The following is a 19,157-nucleotide window of genomic DNA, read 5'->3' as shown; positions in this document are numbered from 1 at the left end:
CAATCACTTGAGTTTTGCAATTTTGCAAAGGAAAGAAACATCACTGGAAATATTTCTCTTTGCAAACAGCTTCCTAACAGCTCCTGTTCTTAGCTGTACAACTCAATACCATGCTACATGTACTCATCACTTAGTTTTTCCCCAAAACACTATCATCACACACATACACAGCCTGTGCCTTCCCCTGCTAAAGCTCAAGGTTTTCACTTCACAAGAGTTCAGGTTTATGCACACCAAAACAGTCTGTTCAGCAGTCTTTTCTTACTGCCTTTTGTGAGAGGCTTCATGCTATGATAAATGTGTAGAAATGCAAAGCAGAAGCCTGTACAAAAAGAAGCAAGTGTGTGAGGTGGTTTTGCCTTAAAAAGAAGAGAGGCAGGAATGACTTATCACCTCATTAGAGTTCCAGGCTGCAGTTTTTATTAGATATATTTAGACACCAATGGTTTAAACAAAAAAGGGAGGTGGGGAGAAAAAGCAGTTATATTCTTAACATATGGCCCTGGATCAGTTACAGAGATACAAACAAAAATAGACACAGCAGATTCTCCAAGCACAGGCACTGAAATCATTTTAATGGTGCACATGACCTAGAATATGTCAAGTAGTACCCATCCACGCAAAGGTTTGACAGAAATTAGCTACTGCCAGGCTACATCTTGTCCCATCCCCTTGCATCTCATACGCATGTGCGTGTCACACATACTACAGAAATAGTACAAGGGAGGAAGAGTAACTCCTGCTTGCTCCTAAGGAGAGCACACACACACTCACAAACCCTTTCTAGCCTTCTTTCTAAGGAAAAGAAGCTGGTCTCACCAATGCCTGTAGACAGAAGGTCCAACTTCTGAACTTCACAGCACACCATATCTATGGCATCTCAGTGCTTGCTTGAGCATGGCTTGGAAACACTCCAACACTTGGCTTTCCACCACTCCTGCATGAGCATCTCACCACACCTTGCAGTTAAGATATTTCTCCAAACCTCATATTTGTTTTCTGACATCATTACACAGATGGAAGAGTTTGCAAGCTGTCCAAGGAAGTGAAAAGGTGAGTCATGCTGTATTTGCTTCCCAGTAGGGAAACTGAGGCACGGAAGAGGTGTATTCTGCCTAAATTCACTTCCTACTGCAGGAACTAAGGTGATATCCCAGCCATTTGCCTCTTCATTATCAAGTGTCTCCTAGGGCACTGTTGCAGCCCAGTGTCATCCCAGGCAGCATCCTTTCCATGTTGTGGTCTGTATTCTGCAAAAAGACATGCAGCTCCAAGAAAAACTTAATTAAAAATCACAAGTCCATGTATACAATTCTGGCATGCCCAAAGCACAAGTTACTAATGTTAATTTCATCTCCTGAGCCTCATGGCAATGATAAATTACAGCCATATACATGGACACTTTTACTGAACAAAACAAGGAGGCACACCCAGAGCAAGCATGTCGGGTAACCACTAAACACACATTTTGGTGCTGTACGTGGGCAGCAACTGCTGTCCAGAGTATTTTAACAGCAGAAACTGCACTGCTTGCTGTAGAAGGGGAAAAAAAAAGGGAACAAAAACCCAAACAAACACCACCACAACACCAAAAATCCTGAATACATTCCTCCTCATAGTCAAAGCCAGAACACAAGAAACAAACAATTATTTCCACACAAGAAGCTAAATAAGCCCAAAAACACACACAGAGAGAAAGAAACAAGCCTCCAAAAGTGGATTTGCAAAACAGTTCAAGGCCTCAACCACACAGAAGTCAATAGCAAAAACTAAAGCTGAGCCAACTGCAGGGCTGATGCACACAGCAGGGCCCATAGCAGCACCCTGCCCTCTGCCCCCTTCCCCACCCCAGCACTAGCTGCTTCAAAACCAACCCAAAACTCCCCTACTCAGCATCCCAACAGCAGTGAGTGTGATAAATGCTGGCTCCATTTCTGCCCCAAGCTAGTGACCCCCATCATAGCCTGCAGCAGTGTCTGCACACAGGCAGCACAACAATGCAAGGCCTACAGCAGCAGATGCCCTCAATACTGCACATCCTTCAGTCTGTGCCCCCTTTTCAGTTTGCCTGAAGTTACCCCTTCTGGGTTGAATTGAGCACAAAGCCCCACAAAGTGAATGCTGGTCCACCCACCTGCCTGGAGATACTCCTCCAGAAGAGGCACAGCACCCCTATCATTCCAAGGGGAAGCATTCAGCACACCCAGCCAAGGTTCCCCAGCTGGGATAGTGCTGGACCCAAAATCCTTAAAGGCTGCAGGAAAACAAATCTTCAGCAGGAGCAGAGACAAGCTCTTACCCCACCATGCTTCCTCCAGATCACAGAAGCATGGCTCAGACACACTCACTCTTCACCACAGACAAGTAAAAGCACTTTAAGGAGGACTTTTTCCCCTCCCTTCACTTTGTTTTAAAGGGCTGAAGAATTTCCTTCATGAATGCTCCCGACTGTGGCTCATGCTGAGTTATTTTTAAAAGCACAGAACTAGATTTCCAAGACTGTCAATGAGGAAATGCAAAGCTTTTATTAAGCAATAATAGCCCAGACAATGGTCACAATTTCCCAAGGGCCTGAACACCACAGCTGACAATAAGCTTTATTCCTCTACAAAACCCCCTTCACTGGCTCAGAGGGTTTGCTTTGTATGATCCAGGCTCAAATTAGGGAGTTAAAATAAAAAGCTCTATGGTCGTTTTCAGTGTGATTTTCTCCACCAACACACATCTGATCAGAGATACAAAAATCACTGGAAAAAGATATTTGCACTGTCTCGTTCCCTCCTTTGATAGTGAAGTAAGACCTCACCAAGCCTGTTACAAGGACATCAACCTACCTATCTGGACCTTCCCTTTGTGGATGGATTACACTGACAAACTGCCCAGTCTTTCCAGGGTCAGGAGAAAGAAACAAAGCCCTTCAACTTTCTCCACTGACATTTGATCCATCACACAATGATTCACACTAAAATGGCCAGACACATGCCTCAGAGCTCAGACCTGCTACTACATGGTATAATCAGATTCAGTGACCACATCAGTTCTTCCTTCCTCTGAGAAGGAGGAAGTTGCAACTACAGTGAGCTTGTGCACCCTCCAAAAATACCCAATACCCGAAGTCTGGCCTTGACTAAGCCACTTCTCATTCAAGATGGCATCATGGTTGGCCACAACCAATAACTCACACCTAAACTACCTGGTCTGGCTCTCCCTACACCTGCAAAAGCAGCATGCAGTTCTGGGGCATGTGAAACTTGGCTGGTTCAAGATGTCTACTTCGGACAAGATGAGCTGTGCTACAGAAAGGGGTGTTTTTCTGGGCTAACTATAAAGCAGATCTCAGAGAAAAAAAACCAAGGAAACTTTGCAGACAGCTAGATCTGCACAGAAGAGTCCCAGCCTAAATGTTTCCAACTCTCTCACCTTAAACAATAAAGAGGCAAACATTATACATTCCTTAGTTATTCAAACTGACACCAGAGCATTTCTATCTTCCCACCATCTTTCTTCCTTGTCCCAGCAAAAGCATGGCATGGCTACACAGCAACCTGAGGTTACAACTAACCTCGCAAACAAGAAGCAAGCCTAGATTCAATCTGATCACTTCCCAAACTGGTCTACCACACAGCCAGGAGACCACAGAACCTCTTTTTTCCCAGCTTACCACAACTTCAGGGGGTTGTGAAAACATTTCCTAATCTTCTGTACCATCTGTCAGTCAGTCTATAATCAAGAGAGTTTGTGCCCAAAGCAGAAAAATACTTCAACGCCCTTTACAAATAGCTGCAGCACTCCTGCTGTTGGTGCATGCTCACCAACAGCCACCACAAGCCGCACATGCAACACGCATGTCTGCTACATCTTCTTCCCCCTTCCACCACCCAAAGATGTTCAGAGACTGAGAAATGGTTCAAGTTTCCTACAACTTCCTAAGGGAGAGAAAAAAAAAGGTGTTTAGAGGTTTTAATTCAAAAGATGCTTCATCCCCTTCCCTTTTTCACCCCTGCCTGTAAAATTAAATATAAGGCAATAGCCTTCTCATCCTTTGTTGTTTTTACTGTAAACTTCAAGGCCTTTTGACCCAATGCAATCCCTCAACTTGGCTTAAAATGCTACTGAAAAATTATTAATAAGTAGCTTGTCTGTAAAATGCTGTCCATGTTATATATGCAAGCCACTGCATACTCTGTCCACAAAAGAATGTAGAAATTCAGGATATATTCAGAAAATGGATGTACTCAGAAACTGAAGATGCCAAAACACAGCCAGATACTGCCATTTAGAGATTTCCCAGAAGCACGTTTTGTGCAGCAACACCTGTAGATCAAAACATTTTATTTTCCACCCTAATAATCAATAGATTTACCAGATTAACTGAAGATCTGACTGATCATGACAGGCAAAGCTGCTGAACTTCAAGCAGCTGCCTGAAATGCACACCCAAAGAGCTTACTTGTGACACCAAACAATAACCATAGCCCCTTCAGCGCTCACTTCCAAGTAGTAAAACACTCTGGGATGAGGAAAGAGCCCATCACAGCAAGAGGAGTGGCCACAGGTGACAAACATGCATGCCAGCAGCTGCTCCCTGGCAGGTGACCCATTGTCTCCATCTAATAAACTGAGGATCAGAGGCAGACCGCAGTCAGTGCTTCATCTTCGATCAGCAAGAACCAAAGAGACTGGAATGGCATGAGGAAGACAGACATCAGAACTTTAAAAAGACAGCCCTGACAGTAAGCATAGCTTCAATTAACAAGCTGTATTTGCAAGGCCAGACTCCAAAACTGCTCCACAGCATCCAGTCATCAAATTGCTGCTTAAAGCCATACCATGATAAGGAAGTGGGTATCATCTGGCTGAACATATCATCTGGTATGAATCTGGCTGTATAATACTGGCCAGATGCTAAAACAACCAGTCAATAAGTTGTTCGTATATACTACACCATTTGGGGCCCTGCCACAGAAAACAGTCAAACACCATCACTAACACCTGTGAAAATGGTTTGAGAGGTTCCCTGCAGTCCCAAATCCATTTGCAAAATGATACCTCATTTTTGGTTCACAAGAAGGTAGATCACACCCTACCTCAGTGCTGAAAAGCCTTTTCATTCCTATCTTTACAAATCATGTTATGTAACAGGTAATTCACTCCTACAAATGTAGGAGCAAAAATGCCCTTCAGCATTAATAACAATTCTAAATTACTATAATCTTAATAGAAATAAGATCATGGAGATTTTATTATACAACTCTGCAAATTACTTAAATCAAGCAAAAAAAGTATAAGGTTAAATTAAGACACTTTTTTCCTGCTCTACCCTTCATGCCTGCCTGTGAGAGTCCACAAAACAAAACTCAAATATAGTTGTTGACTTTCAGATCCTGCATAACAGCTATTTTTTGACCCACAGAATATCCAAGCATGTACCTCAAAAAGTATGTGCCAAGGATAAGTTATTCCAGGCACTTTAGGAGACACTGCTCTCAAGAAAGTGGTGACAGATACCATCTTTGGAAAGATTCAGGACTGTAAAGTACTGAATCTTCATGGTATCAGTGAACTCTACAGTAATATGATAAACATTTTGGCATATAATGAATTTGCTGCATTACATTTGCTGTCTGGGCTACCAAAGATCAGCTAGGAACTGATCAATTGTAGGAATAAAACTCCCTCAGCTCAAAACTATGATGGAGATCTTGCTGCTTGCATCAGAACTGCAGCAAAAAGCTGGGAGGGTGAAGAATAAAAAAAGTGTATTTAAAAAACACTGTAACAACTCATTAACCCACCATTTACATCAGCTTCCACATATTCACAGTATCAGCAGTGAGATCCCTACAGTCACTCAAGCTGGACTGGGCCTGAAGCTGTATCTTTACTGCTTGAATCCCAAGACTGATTTATGCCAGCAACAAACTTCTCAAAGATAACCTCAAGAAAGTCACAAGCATCCCAGGAGCTGGAAGGACAGGCTGCACAGTAGCTCTGAAACACAAAGGATGTTGTGTGCTTTAGGCCCAGTTCCACCATCAGCTCATTCAGATGACTCACACGATTTCAAACATCTCTTTGCATCTCCATTTCTTTACCTGCTTGGAGGCATCAGTACTTTGGCATTTTGCAGTCTCACCTGAAAAAAAAAAAACAACAAAAAACACCACCACACCAAAACTAAAACCCTACACATGGTGTTGTCTGTATCTCCTCAAACGAAGAAAGGAGATGCTGTGGTCTTTCTGTGGACACCCTTACCTTTGCAGTGGCTAAAGGCATCCACAGAACACATCAAACCAACAGATACCAGTGTCTGCTGATCCATGCAGAAACCTCAGCCAGCCAAATTGTCTCACTTTTTTGGCTCTCATTTTCAAGAGATTAAATAAAATTATCCCAGGGGTTTGGCAATGGACCAGAACACAGGCGATCACTTCAAGACATCTGTAATAGCACACAATTAACAACAACTCCTCTCAATTTTGCCTTATGACCTCACTCATTAGGAAGAGTTTTATCGCCCTCCAATAACATCTTCACAAACACTCCCCCCTGCATCTCTGCCAACTCTCTCCTTCCTGCCATTATAAGCCTGAGGCTTCTCTTTCCTTCCCATGAGATGGAGTCAAGGTAAGATCTTAATTTTCTCTACCATCTGCAATGAAAATGCCTATACACACATGCCAGACAAGATGGAATTACACCATTAATTTCAGCTTAGTCAGCTCACACACTACAGACTAAGTCAATACTTGACAGATATTTAACAAGGACTACAATTTATGTAAATTCAGTGCATTGTGCCCACAGGAACGGATTATAGCAAAGGATGAGAGAGCAGGACATGATGCTTGGGATTTGGGGAACAAACACTAGATAACCACAAACCTCTTTTGGTTGGAGACCTCCTGTTGTCAAGAAAAATGGGTTTGGGGGAATAGGATCTCGAGATCAGTCCTCCAAACCAGGCCTGCTTCACAAGAAACGACCAGTCTTCCTGCAAACAGCGCTATGTGTGAGTGAGAACATCTCATCTTTCAGAGAGGCAGGGTTGCTAAGGCAATCACACAAAAGGCTCCTTGTCTGCACCACTCCAGTTTCTCAGCACATCCCCATCAGTATATGAGCTATAGGGCAGCTCAGACCATACAGGAAGCTAAATACGGTCTCCATCACAAAACTATGCATCCCTGCAGCAGTTCTTAAGAGCAGTTAATGTTTGCTGGTATCTTCACAGCTGCTCCACAGCTGGCAGAGAACAGGGAAATTCTGAGGAAAAGGATTTATGTGAAAATAATGCCAAAGAGGAGGAAGTCACAGGCAGAAAGCAGAGTGAGAAATAAAATAATAATAGACAGAACAGATGAAGCTCAGCTTCACTATAGATTTCAACCAGCCCACTACTGTTACTCTTAGACTTCAAGAGAAACCACAAAAAAAAAAAAAAGAAGAAACCATCAACTGCAGGACAGTCTCTCAGCCTCCCACCCCTTTCTGTGATTTTTCACAGTTTCTGAAATGCAGTTATTTAAAACAAGCACATCCCAGCAGATATTGATGCTGTGAGTCAGCAACATCTCTTCACAATGCGATCTCCCCTCAAAGTGACTGCCCAAGCAACATCTCCAGGCCAAGCACAGCATCAGCACAAATCACCGAGTTTCCTGCCAGCACTGTTTAGAAAAGTTGCTGAAACCACCCGGCATGCCAAGTTGGTTAATGACACCACAAAGAAATGGGTTCACCCCAGATTGTGTCAGATTTTAGTATGAAGCTACTCCAAGTTAGAAAACTGAATTTTTACCTTTATGATATAAGAAGCTAGAGAAGATAGAAGCAACCATGTCTGGGCTGTACCACCAGCAGCATGACCAGCAGTTCAAGAGAGAGGATTCTCCCCTTCTACACCACACTGGCGAGACCCCTCTGCAGTCCTGCATCCAGCTCTGTGGCCCCAGCACAAGAAGGATGTGAAGCTGTTGGAGCAAGTCCAGAGGAGGCCATAAAGATGCTCCAAGGGCCAAAGAACCCTTGCTATGGAAACAGACTGAGAGAGCTGAGTTTGTCCAACCTGGAGAAGGCTCCAGAGAGACCTTAGAGCATCTTCCAGTGCCTAAAGGGCAAGAAAGCTGGAGAGGCGCTTTGGACAACAATCTGTAGGGATAGGGCATGGGGCAATGGCTTTAAAATGACAGAGGAGATATTTAAATTAGATCTTAGGGAGAAGTTGGTCCCTATGAGGGTGATGAGGCCCTGGCACAGGTTGCCCAGAGAAGCTGTGACTGCCCCATCCCTGGCAGTGTTCAAGGCCAGGTTGGACAGGGCTTGGAGCAACCTGCTCTAGCAGAATGTGTCCCCGCCTGTGATAGGAGGGTTGGAACTGGATGAGCTTTAAAGGTCTCTTTCAACCCAAACCATTCTATGATTCCATGAGTTCCTTTTAACTGCCACTTTAATTTTTCATGATAGCATCTTCTTCTCTCCATCATCACAGGCAGATACTAAAGCTTCTGGATCTCTCTAACCCTGTTGCATGTGCTGGTTCATCCTGATAGTTGGCAAAATTCTTTGTTTACACAAGATCTGGGAAATGGTGTCAAAATGGAAGATTAAGGAGTATGTCAGTGAAAAATCCTATTAAACAGAACATTAGGGGTGTGGGAGGGGAAGTATCGACACAATCTCCCTCTTACACAACCAAACACAGCCCTCTTCTGCCAGTAGATATGAAGCATTACACAGGTCAGAGCTATTACTGGCAGAGAAAGCTGCTCATAAAAAAAACAAAGCTACATGCGTGAAAATGTTCCTCATTTTGTACGTAACTGGGAAAAGGAGTATCCAAACACCAAGTAAACAGTCCACACCAGCTGCAGAGCATGGAGCCTCCCACCCAGCAGTGTCCCTGGGACCTTCCAAGGAGCTAATCCTGTTGGCAAAAGGAAGATGCCTGCAAATATACCGGATACAAATTCAGAAAAAAGAAAAAAAAAACCCAACCCTGCTTTGCAATGCTGTGGCTCACCAAAGGAGCAGGTTTGGTTTTTAACTCAGTCATGGAGTAAAACTTAAAACTAAAGATACATAAAAGTTTATAGCAACATTTCTTCTCACCCCAGACAAACTGTAGCTGCAGAAGCTGAAGGAAATGACACTGCCAGCAGTGAACACATACATACCCTGCATCTGAAAGCACAAAGAACAAAGCTCTGCTGAATCTGAGAATTAGTAAGCCTGACAGGTTTAACTTTGGTTTATCCCCTGGCAAATTAGCTACTGTTTAAACATGGAGCTTGGGCATTACATCATCTGTTTGCAGGGGACGTTTTCAGGTTTTTTTTTCCAAGTTAAAAACCATTCTTGTGTTCACAGCTTGAGGAACATCGTTCATTCCCCAGACTCGACAAAATGAAAGGGTGGATCAAACTTTTTGCAGGAGCCCTGCAAGCAGGGAAGCAAACATCTAAACTGCTTTGCAAGTTCAAACAGTAGATGATATTATCTGGAATGCAGCAGGAAATACAGAGTGCCCCTCAGGTTTGTCTGTTCAGATTCAGGGATGAAAAGCCAGCTTTCGTCAAGTTACAATGTGCAAAACCCAGCCTGATTAGTGGCTGAAATCATACATGCTTCTGCTCACCCACCTCCAGTACAGCGTGGATTTAAGACAACATGTGATTGGGTCCCATTCCGTTCTTCCACTCATTTCTGTTATCTGTGCAGGTAACTCCAGCATTTCAGTCCTTCTCAATACCACGCTGCCTTAGAAGACTAGACTGAGAGGCAGGGAAGGATCAGCTGCGCACTGAGCTACCAGAGATACTTTCAGTGCCTGGTCTCTTGATTCATGTTGGACAATCATTTGTTGGACACTCATTTGAGACTTCCTTTCCCTGCAGACACACAAATCTCCTCAATGCAATTTTGTTTCTAAAAGCTTAGCAGAACCCTAATATTGCTGCACCTGCTTTCGGACACTTGTTTCGGAGGTTTCTGTGGTGCCTTTGAAGGACCAGGCTCCCACAGTCTCTTGAAGCACAGCTTTAGAAAGCACACAGTGCACTGGGCTCCCACATGGAAACTCATACTTGAACACAGAGTTGATCTGAGAGATTTCACACAATCTGTTTCTCTGACCCTTCAATCTCAAGATTTTAGAGAGGAAAGAGGAAGAAAGAAGATATTTTCAAAAGGGTAAAAAGAAGAACCATTGGTCTCACCCCTAAGCAGTTCTCACACAGACACACAGTTTGTGTGGAATAAGAGCCTCTCAGATGTTTGACATTTCCCTACATACTGAACCCACAGTGGGCTGTGACCACAATCCAAGGACATGAAGAAACAAGATTTCACACCACTTTTGCTAAAACTCTGTAAAATTAAACAAAAATTAAAATAAAACCCTATATTTTTTCCTTAACCAGGTAAGGTTCCACGAACTAATCACATTACAACCTCTGAAGCTAACACTAAAACAAAAAAACCCAAACAAAAACAAAATTCAAACAAAACCCAACAATAAGTCACAGCCCTTTTACCACTATGCCTCTAAATATTCAAAACCACAGTGAGAATTTTCTCCTTAGATTAAAAAGCAAAAGAATACAGAATTATTTTGAAATAACCAAGGACAAGCAATTCTCACTCAAAAATAAAGGAAAAAAAGGCATAAACCAAGAACCCAAACAAAAAACGCAACCTCCCCACCCCAAAGTCTCAGAGAACTACATTTGTTGAAGGCCTGTCCAAGACAGCTTAACCTTTAAAAAAGCCAGAAGTGTATCACACACAGAATAGGCTTTGCTGTCAGAATGTAATTAAAACAACCCCAAACCAACTCAGTTCTGCTCTGTATCAAGATAGCCAGGAGCTGATCTGGGAGAAAGGCAAGCAAACAAATTTTCTCCGGGATATTCCAAAAGGTCACTGCAAACAATTACTAAATACAATACTGAAAGCGACATAAGCCAATTATTTGTTTCAATTTAAAAATAATTCCAAGGATTGCATAACCAGTTGAATAATTATATGAATACCAAGGAACCATTAAAACTACATTTCAAAGCAAGTAGGATACACAACAGTGTTTCCTCTTCCTCTCTCTCCACTTTTGTGTAACACAGTTCCCAAAACAGATCTCATCTGCAGTTAAACTTGGGCCAGAATGAAGACATTCCTTCCCATGTATGGGAAATAAGGGAGACAAATTCACTTCTCCTAACAAAAGTCATAGCAAAAAGGCCTCAGAGTAGAGGCAGGCAATAAAAAGAAGTGCCAAAGTCTGAAAAGATCTGTACCGACACGACATCTTTCCTGTTGTCTCCCTACCAAACAGCCTTCAAAATGGGGCATTTTCTTCTTTCAGTGAAACTCCAGCCCCCATTAGCAGAATTGCATGTGTCAGCACAATCCTCAGCTTCACCCAGCAGCACGCAGGGGCTGAAAAATGACCATGCTACTTCAGTGACTTTCAAAGTCATACACAACTATTCTTGTCCCTTCAGCATGTTCATTTATAACAAGTCCTCCCTCTTCATTAAATCACTCTCATCAGTCCTAGCAGACTCCAGATTTGCAGTAAAGATAGGAACAGCACTGAGGCATACCTCTGACACAGCACAGCACCTGTGGCACTGTCCCATGACCTGCTCCACATCTGCCCAAACCTTGCAAAGCTCAGAAACTCCTGCTCCTGTGAGGGGATGAGATACATGTATGCAATTCCTTCCCCAAGTAGCAGGTACCCATCCAAACCATCCCCTACAGCAGCTAGAAATAGAAACAGGGTACCTCCTACAAAGCATTTATCCCTTGTAGCCTTGGGACAGCAAAATTCAGAGTATCAGAGCTGGGTAAAAATTTCAGAATTCAGAAAGTCTCCTCCTCATGCACCGTCAGTGTTCCTATCTCATATCTTGGAGAGCCAGGTTGGACTCAAGACAGGAATATCCTAATGCAGTAACATTAATCATAGAATGGTTTGGGTTGGAATGGACCTTAAAGCTCATCCAGTTCCAATCCCCCTGTCACAGGCAGGGACACCTTCCACTAGACCAGGCTGCTCAAAGCCTGGCATTGAACAGTGCCAGGGATGAGGCAGCCACAGCTTCTCTGAGCAATCTGTGTCAGTGCCTCACCACCTTCACAGGGAAGAGTTTCTTCCCGTTATCTAATCTAGATCTACCCTAAGACAGTAAACTAACAGTAAGAAAAGGGGAGAAGGGATACCTAGCAACTCCCCCGCCATCCTATTAAGAGGATCCCCACTTCCCCCAAAATCCACATGCAGTTTGCTGTTCGATTATCAAACTGAATCACTTCATTGAGGCACCATACAAATGACAGGGACAGCAGAGCTGAGACAGGGAAAGGGACCAAGGCCATCCCTCCCAGCAACATGCTATGAAATCAGTTCAATCACGTCACAAACCTCAAAGGTCAGTATCACAACCAGTATGGCATTACTTCCCCACATCCAGAAGCTCTGTGATACACTCATATACTAGGGAAACACCTCTTTTTCCTAAAGATTTATAAAGCACAGAAGTAGGAAAAATGACAAAAGAGCTTGGGTATAATCCCCTCTCTCCTCAAAAGGCTCCACATAAACATATAAATAGTCCATACACAGTATGAGTTAACACAGAGCTCCCTCACTACGCAAACAGCTTTGGTAAACAGGCTAAGAATAGGTACAGGGACAGCAAAGCATCCAAACTAGACACCCCTGCAAAGCAGCACAAAGCTCACAAGGAACATTAGCAATACTTTTTTTGCTTTAATCAGTTTTAAGAAGAAAAAAATACACTTTGGTTCTTTTTATAATACCTACTCTATTACATTTGTCAAACAGCTGCCACTTTCTGTCCCCGATATAGCTGCTTTCAGTGGTAACCAAAATGCTCGCCATGCCTGCGCGTGTATTATAGATCAGAGATGAATATTAAAACAGACTCTAGATCTGTCTAGAGATTACATGTCACCCCTTCCAAGTCAGTGTAATTCTACAGAGATGCAAGTCACAGCAAAGCCTGGGTCATACTTGTATAAACTACTCCAGAAGATGCTCTCAGCCTTGCTGCCTGAGAAACCGCCTGAAATGCAACCTCAGTAAGATAGACATTCAACTCATGCAAAAATATCTTTCCTGACATCTCCTTCAACAAGGAAGAAATAATTCTGTTGCTTGGTCTTTCTAATCAAAATCCCGTTGTCCTGGAAATATAAAAGCAGTTTCCAGAGAGACTGCAGGTCTGATTCGATGGGAGAGTTTGCTTCTGCACAAAAGCCTTGAGATACCTGCCAGCTCCATCTCAATCATTACCCCTAACTACACTCTTGGGACACTTGCAAAAGGCTTGGCACTATTCATCACTGCCACAAAATAAAAACAAAGTCAGAATACCCTGGAGGCAAACATGAGAAACCAACTGCAAGATTTGTTTGAATATTCTTATTATGTTCATTAAATCTTACTTTTTGCTAAGAATTCCAAGATTAACACCAACAGTAACACTTTGCAGATGGTACCGATTCACAGCTTTCTCATGAAGAAAAGTATCTTCAAACCTGCTTAATAGGTACAAGGTGTAAAGACACTTACAGGGTAAAACAGAGACCAACAGCAAAACACCAAAGTACTTCTGGATTCATCAAATTCCACCTGCTTTGCAAGAAAGCAACTGTGTCAGAATCTACTCCATGTTTTGCTTTTAGTGATCAATGAAGTAACAACCACACAAAACATGTTAAAGATCATGACAAGGTCAGCTCTTGCCTTCCTCCAGGTCCTTGGTTTTGTTTCCTGACACACAGTTGAGAACTCACAAGGAAAGGCTCAACAACAGCTAATTGTCAGACGCCACAGTAATTAGTGGCAATTTTCCAATGCATCCATCTCTGGCTGGATTTCAGATAGCTGGCTCCTCCTCAATCCCCACATTAAAACGAAGGTACACAAGGTAGGCAGCACATTCATTTACAAGTACCAAGGTCTTCCCAGGAGAGATGCCTAAGAAAAGAAATATCTTATGTAACCAAGGCATGGGTTGAGTTTTTGCCTTCCCATTTGCTACAGAATTATCTTTATTAATTAGCAGAGAGAGATGTTACCTGTTCCCTTACATACACTGTTAGATGTATGATGCGTTTCTGGTAGTCAATGGGCTCCCGTATCACGTTATCTCTGGCCAGCAAATTACCTCTAATGAGGAAGGTAAGATCACACTGTCCTGTCTTCTCCTGGTTACACATCACAGCTTTGAAGTTACTACTCTGCTTATACCAAGGGTTTCCACCCTATTTTACTTGCAGACCCTTACAACTTTTCCTGCATACAGAAAGGCTTCCAGTAACAAATTCAGGACTGCTTTGCTTAGACTTTCTAGATCCTTAGAAAGAGACTCACACCACTGCTCTATATAGTTAGGCTCTGCTCTCAACTCTGATGCTCCCCACTTGTTTGGCAGCTCTTCTTGTCACAAGCTCAAATGCTTCCATGCCAACCTTTTCCAGGCATCATCTGCATGTCAGCAGTACTCCATAGCCTATACTCCACTAAACACCAACACAATCCAGAACACATCACTTCTCACTAAGTGCCCACATGGAGCAGACCTGCAATATAATTACTTCCTCCTGCCCATAATAGAAACACTAAGACGTGTACAAATTTCATCCCAATGTGTTCCTGCATTACATATGATGCGGAGGCATTTAATCAAGGGAGGATGAAAGATAGAGAAGTCTTTCCAACATTCACTGATGTGCTTAATTCCATCACATTCAAATTTGGCCCAAGAAGGTGGAGTACATACAGGATAGGAAAAAGAAAAGCTTATCCTCACATTGATAATTGAGACGTGTTGACAGGACAACATAACAGAGGGTGTTCATGGTTTTAATTGTACTGCCTTTATATAAGCAGAGGACCCAATTCCCACAGTAAGCTGCCAAATTTGAATTAATCATCTATTTGGCTGGACTTAGATAGTACTTAGCCTGCTGAGAAGTGTCCCTTAAGTAAGACAACACATGCACAGGACAACAAATTTCCTGCTCCATGGCATTCTGACTTTCAAATAAATGTAATTCACTTCCAGGTGAATTCATAAATGACCAATATACTGGCATAGATTTGAGATGACCACATAGCTCCACAATCCTTTCATGTTACACAGAAGGGCTAGCACAAAACACTAAGAAAGCTCATACTACAATCAAATGTCAGATATACACTTCAGCACAGCAACATTCATACCAAAACACAACAGGAACAGAAACAAACCTCAGGCTGTCTGCACTGCCACTATCCCCAAGTAGACAGTCAGATAAGATGATACCTGCAAATAATTTTAAATCATAAAAGAAAGCTTTTATTGAAACAAGACAGATAAAAGGCTAACCAGCTGGAAACTGTATATAAAGTAAGTAAAAACGTTACTTGTGCAGTGGAAAATGTTATTAGCATTTTGCATTACAGAAACTTGAGGGAATTTCTTAATGTTCATGGGTTAATCCCATGTTCTGATGCTACTCTCAGGCACTCATTTGTCCTAGAAAAGTGACAATTTTTTTTAAATGTACCAAAATTCATGGGTAGGGTATAGGCAAAGAAAATACACACCCCCAATGCCATGCAACAAGATTCCAAGCATTTAAGAAATTGACTGTAAGAGCAGAACTTCTGAGGGACATCAAAATGCATGCCTTATTAAAAAAACCCTTCTTTACATCCATTACTGACTACAGATGGTTTGGAGTTTCAGGGTTCCCTCCCACTTAACAAACACAGAGGATTGATATTCTGGATGAGTCTCCATTTTCTCTACTCCACTTAATTTAAATCAATGAAAGACAGGTCACTTTGTAGTGTTATTGGTTATGTCAACATAGTCCTGAGAAACCAATGTCCACTCACCAGGTTAGCAGGGACAAATGCCAGCAGAGGGAGCACAACAAACCTAAGCATTTCTGATATGAAATGCTTCAGTATCTTAAAACTTCTTTAGCAAACACTAAACAAAAAAAAATAAAGCTACTGGAACTTGCCATTAAATTGCTATAGTCTTGATGGGAATGTCCAGCAAGTCAATACAGAAGCTACAAAATATCCTTTCAAATCCATTTGTGATAGTCAGTCCTCTAAACTGCTCTTGCTGGTAACAGACATCAATTAACTAATAGCAATGATTTCACAAAAAAAGGGACTTCAATTTGCACTTCAAAACTGGCCCTGCAGCTGCTGCATAGCAAGATCAATGTACCTGGTGGGCCGGTGCTCAAGGCTTCCTACGCCCAGGCAATCCAGGGATTGATTAGCTGTGAGCCACAGAGCTGTATACACTTCGGTTTTTATCCTCCCTAAAAAAAGAAAAACCAAACCAAAATGGCTTTGCACCTCTTCTCAGGCAACATCCACCACCATCATTTGCATCTGACAAACTGCCTCTACACTGCAGGAGCCAAACTTAATAACGATAGTACTCAGTAAACAGCATTTCCAAGTATTCTCCAAGAAGAAAACTACAGGTTTTTTGCTTTTAGACACATTTGGAGGATGTGTCTAAATTGCAGCCACAGAACTGCAAGCATATCATGCTAACTTTAGTCCAACAGCACAGCCTATGTAGCACAGGTTACAGGAGACAGCTGCAAGTCCCAGCTGTGTCCTCCAAATCCCATGGGAATGCTTCCTCTACTGCCCAGCCACATGCTAGCAGAGATATGCCTACCTTTACTGAAATAGCACTTATCTAACTATGCCTTGACTTTTTTCACAAGGAACCAAACAAAAAACTCATACACTGTTTGTTGGGTGGTTAAGCCTTAGGAATAGCAGTCTGGGCTAAGATTCATTCACTACAGTAGCAGCAAAAAGTCCACCTCGAGTTAAAACCCCAGAGTTAGAAACTGCTTCAAAATATTCAGTCTATTCCTGCCCTAAAAAAGGAGGTTTTAACACAGATCACAGGTAGAGACAGTAGCACTGTGAAAACCTATGGGCTGATGAGGCATCTGGAGCCAGTGATCAGGAGGTCCCTTCCCATTCTGTGTTTTTATGAGGTTTGCAAAGCAGAAAAATTGCCTCTGGACTAGGATCTAATTCACATTCAACTGCTATGATCTTGGCTTCAAACAGGTAGTATGTATGGTGAGCTGCATGTCCCACCCCAGTGAAATAATCACTATGGGCAGGGGAGAAATACTCCGGGGAAGACTGGCAAGGCAGCTGGGAGAGGTGATAGGAGTCAGCACGGAATAAAAGTTTAGCAGGAGAGACTGAAAGGAAAAAAATAAATAAATAAAAAGAGAACAAATACACATAGCCAGAAAGACAAATTCTAAAAACCTAAGATGATAGTGTCCTGGCGCTTCAAGACATGATAATCATGGAAAGAAGGTTCAAGCTGGGCTCTGGCTCCACATACACAAGCAAGCTCTGGGAATGCATCAAAATAACATCCACCTCACCACTGAACAGTCCCAGAGATCCATGCTACAAATATTTAAAGGGAAGATTATGATCTTTCCCATCCCACCTGAACAGCACAAAAACTACCCTCCAATTTTGCCGTATATCGCTTGGAAACAGTCTAAGCAAAGGCAATTCAACTATCATGTTTTTCTTGTTCTACACATTTGCTGCTTTTACTCTGACTTGACAACTGCCGAAAGCCATCCTCACATGCAAACAAACATGAGAGCTAACAGTCTCCACTTGAAGAATTAAGAGAATTTCAGAAAACTATTTTGGATTTTCTTTCTGCAAAAAGACATCAAGAAGCTCAAGAACAGCTGAGCTGCCAGAAGAATTCAGCTGCACCACGCTCATATGAAGACAGTCAATTACCCCTGCTCCAGAATCTCTTAACACAGAGCTGAACTAATGCAAACTCCTGTTTCTGAATTTAAAAACTAAAAAGAGGTCTCCCAAAGCCATGAGTGAACAAAGATAAAGCTGCATATAATAACTGGACTCTCAGATGGTACATGAAATTAAAGGATTCAGAGAACACCTCTCTCTCCATCACCACATAATCAGACTGGTTCATTTCTGATGTGTCTTCTGCACCGAAACTAGCTTAACTACTCATTGCTTGATAAAGCCCAACAATGTACAAAACAAACCCCACATTTCAAGAACCCTGCTATCTTGAACACAATATATTTCTCCATGAAAACATAAATATCTTTAAGATAACCACCTGCATGTGACACTCCTTTCAGGAAATAAACTTATTTAATCTTCTTCATACAGATGTTAGACTTGAAGCACAGGAACCCAGACATTATAAAGCCACGCTATCATACTGAGATATCAACACACACAATTTATCAGGCACACACACGAAAAGAGATGAGAAACTACTCACTGAACTGAATGTTCAGATTCTAACACACACAGCAACAGCACAGCACAACTGGAGTGCTTCTCAGCATCTTTCTGAATCCTTAATACCATTTTAACCATTTCCAGCTTCTCTGGGCTCCAAATTGTTTGGTTTGGGACCATTACAACAGGGTGTTAGGCAGCCAGAAGCAACGTATTAGTCCCACAGTGGTAAAACATTTGACTGAGGAAAGACCCCAATGTTTTTAAGCAATAAGAGACCTCCTGTGGGGAAACCAGCTAGAAAAATAAAACAACACGAAACTCAACTTCGGCAAACAATTCACAGGAGCGCAATACAGGCATACCAGGAACGCTGAGTAGACAACAGCCTCGTCGTTTCTATCCTCGCCATCTCGTAAGGCGAAACCCCAGCGAGAGCAACAGGGAGCACGCCCCGATCCGGTGCGAGGGAGCGCGCTGCCGCAGGCTTTGTCAAGTTTCCAAGCCACGGGACAGCCCTGCGAGCCGGCCAAAAGCACGCCGGGGTCAACGCTGCCGGTGACGGCCGAAACCGGACCGGGCACTAGGCCTCAAGCCCCCTCGCCAATACCTGCCTCAGGGCGTGGGACGGGACCGCGCCGGCCACGGGGGACGCGGCGAACCCCTGAAGCGCAAGCGATGCCGCAGGGGGATAGGAGGGGGTTTTGGTCAGTGCGCTCCGGCCCCTCGCAGAGTGAGTTCAGCGAGGCGGGAGGGAGAGCAGGGGCCAGGCAGGGAGACTGGAGCCCATCAGCTGAGCCTGGGCGCCGGGTGCCACCGCAAC

The 19,157-nt window shown here is 43.0% G+C and overlaps 1 protein-coding gene across 7 annotated transcripts in view; it reads right to left on the bottom strand.

Annotated features, from left to right (window-relative positions):
- The window catches only part of EXTL3 (exostosin like glycosyltransferase 3), a 155,053-nt gene that overhangs the window by 114,478 nt on the left and 21,418 nt on the right, over nt 1–19,157 (bottom strand). Inside the window, exon 1 of one of the 7 annotated variants that reach the window (XM_034060574.1) lies at nt 18,700–18,718. The exons of the other annotated variants lie outside the window; for them this stretch is intronic. The gene's annotated coding sequence lies outside the window, so the exon portion shown is untranslated. Of the gene's footprint in view, nt 1–18,699; nt 18,719–19,157 lie in introns of those variants that run through there. 7 annotated transcript variants of the gene reach the window in all.

This window comes from Melopsittacus undulatus, chromosome 3 (assembly GCF_012275295.1).
Source record: "Melopsittacus undulatus isolate bMelUnd1 chromosome 3, bMelUnd1.mat.Z, whole genome shotgun sequence".
NCBI classification, from domain to species: domain Eukaryota; kingdom Metazoa; phylum Chordata; class Aves; order Psittaciformes; family Psittaculidae; genus Melopsittacus; species Melopsittacus undulatus.
Note: the sequence above shows the minus strand (reverse complement) of the source record. Positions and strands in the feature narration are given on the sequence as shown.